The 2,930-nt window shown below is 44.0% G+C and overlaps 1 non-coding gene across 1 annotated transcript; it reads right to left on the minus strand.

The window, feature by feature from the left end:
• Window positions 1-688: 688 nt before the first annotated feature.
• Window positions 689-795, minus strand: LOC147944298 (small nucleolar RNA R71). The gene has a single exon (XR_015558728.1). It is a non-coding gene; the product is annotated as a small nucleolar RNA R71 (small nucleolar RNA).
• Between the last annotated feature and the right edge of the window lie 2,135 nt (window positions 796-2,930).

Consider the following 2,930-nt stretch of genomic DNA (forward strand, 5'->3'; position numbering starts at 1 on the left):
CAGGTACCACTTGACCACCCACTCGAGCACCACTCGACCGAGTAGTGATCGAGCACCTGATCGAGTCAGACAGTGTATCTATTTAGACACCAGTTCCCAGTCGACTCGACCACTCACTCGAGCCTGCGCTCGACCGTGCACCTGTTCGAGTCAGTATCTCAGTCTGTTGATGCACACAAGGTCCAAGGGGAAAGACAATCTTCAAAGGCCTATTGACAACATCCACAGGCTGCCAAAGGGTTTGGGAAATCAGAGAAGAAGAGTAGTTCCACAACAGCAAGCAGTTCCAATCATAATGGAGCAACAAGATCCAGTTCCAAGACCAAGGAACATTGGTGCTGGAGATGCATCCAACACACACAACCAGAGAGCTGGCATTGTGCCTCCCACAGTGCCAAACAACAACTTTGAGATCAAGAGTGGATTGATCTCCATGATTCAAGCCAACAAGTTCCATGGATTTCCAATGGAGGATCCTCTAGACAACCTTGATGAATTTGATAGAATCTGTGGTCTTACCAAGATTAATGGAGTGAGTGAGGATGGATTCAAGTTGAGGCTCTTCCCATTTTCACTTAGAGATAAGGCTCACCTTTGGGAGAAGACTCTTCCTACTGGAGCAATAACCACATGGGATGCTTGCAAGAAGGCTTTCTTTGCAAAATTCTTCTCAAATGCAAAGACTGCTAGATTGAGGAATGAAATTTCTGAGTTTGCTCAAAGAAACAATGAAAGCTTTTGTGAAGCTTGGGAGAGGTTCAAAGGATTTCAGACTCAGTGTCCCCACCATGGCTTCAGCAATGAGTCACTCCTTAGCACCTTGTATAGAGGAGTGCTTCCCAAAATCAGGATGCTTCTTGACAAAGCCTCTAATGGCAACTTCTTCAACAAGAATGTGGAAGAAGGCTGGGAATTAGTTGAGACCTTGCTCAGTCAGATGGCAACTATAATGAGAACTATGACAGAACCATAAGGTCCACCTCCACTGACCAAGAGGACAAATACAAGAAGGATTTGAAGATGGTCAATGAGAAGCTTGATAAGATCCTCCTTAGCCAACAAAAGTCCATTCACTTCATTGGTGAAGAAGAGGTTCAAGTTCAAGAAGGGGAGAATAAGTATGCTGAGCTCTGTTATGTGCAAAACCAAGGTGGATTCAAAGGCTACAACCAAGGAGGGTTCAAGAACAACAACCTCTCCTATAGAAGCACCAATGTGGCCAATCCACAAGACTAAGTATACCCACCTCAACAACCTCAATAGCAACAAAACTATGTCCCCAAACAACAACATCAAGTGTTCCAGCTTCAGTTGTGTCCCCCACCAGGGTTTCAGACTAACCAAGGCCAAGAACAAGACTTAAGAGCTATGATGCAACAGTTGTTGATTGGGCAAAAACAAGGAAAGATTGAGGAAGCCAAGCAGTTTGCTGAATTGAATCAAAGGCTCACATCCCAGTATAATGACCTGAACATGAAGTTTGAAGGTCTCAATTCTAGAGTGAAGTATATGGAGAGCAACATTGCCTCTACTTCTGCTCCTAAACAAAACCAACTCCCTGGAAAAGCTGTTCAAAATCCAAGGGAGTTCACTGCCAAAGCCATCCATATCTCTGATGAGAAAGTCACTGAGGACAATGATGTTCAAGATGGGGAGGATTGGTCAGTTATTGAAGCTTTGAGTGAAGTTTGTGCAGAGAAATCTGAATCCGCCATTGCACTCGACCAGGTACTCGAGCAAGCACTCGTCCGAGTGCCTAATCGAGTGGTCGATCGAGCTGAAGGATCAGGAGCTGTTAAACCTGCTAAGTACATTCCTCCTGCTTACAAACCACCTCTACCATTCCCAGGACGTTTCAAAGCACAGAGGATCAAGGAATTAAGGGAAATAATTGAGAAAAAAGAGATGTTGGCTAAGCAACAAGAGGATGAGAAAGCTTTGAAGGAAGAGGTTGTGGTTGAGAAACAAGAAGAAGTGACGGTCATTCAAGAGATCATCATTGCTTATCAAGAAGAGGAGAGAGGACATGCCTTGGAACAGTATGAACCATATCCTCTCTATAGAAATTTTTTGCTTGATTTGTCAAAGAAGAAGGCTCAAGCTCAAGATGAGAAGGATCTTGAGGACCTTGGAGGAGCATTCATCCCAATTAAGCATAAGGATCCAGGGCCATTCTATCTGCCTTGCATACTCAGCTACCTCCATTACAACCAGTGCCTATGTGACTTGGGAGCATCAATCAGTGTGATGCCATACTCCATAGCACAAAAGCTTGGGCACACTGATTTCAAGTCCACCAACCTTCATGTATGCCTAGCTGATGGGTCTAATAGAGATGTGGTTGGCAAGTTGGAGAACATTCCAGTGAAGATAGGGAGAGCAAAGATTCACACTGATTTTGTGGTTCTAGAGATGGATAAGGAGCCTGAAGATCCTATCATTCTTGGGAGGCCATTCTTAGCCACTGTTGGAGCAGTCATTGATGTCAAGGAAGGGCTTGTGACCATGAACATTGCTGAGGGTATAGCTATGAAGTTCAACATCTATAATCCAACCAACCTTCCTACCATTGATGATCAACCATTCACTATAGAGGAAAAAGGTGGTCAAGAAGGTTTAAGTGATAAAGCTACTCCAAAGGCTGAGCTGTCTCTTCAAGAAGATTTTGTGGAAAAGCTTAAGAGGTCAGTTCAAAAGTTGACTGATATGGTTGAGGAGCTCCAAGTCAAGCTAAACAAGAGGTCTTTGAGGAAAGCAAGACCAAGGCTCAAAATCAAGAAGAAGTATGGTTTGTGTGTTAAGGGTGAGGTGATTAAGGATCAACTTCACAGTGATCAAGAGGTTCCATGGAGGATTTCATCACCTCCTTGGTATCTAGACCAAGTCTAAGAAGGAAACCAAAGTCAAGCTTAGTGACTTTAAACAAGCTC

The sequence above is a fragment of the Camelina sativa genome, chromosome 5 (genome assembly GCF_030686135.1).
Source record: "Camelina sativa cultivar CO46 ecotype springtype chromosome 5, ASM3068613v1".
In the NCBI taxonomy this organism is placed as follows: domain Eukaryota; kingdom Viridiplantae; phylum Streptophyta; class Magnoliopsida; order Brassicales; family Brassicaceae; genus Camelina; species Camelina sativa.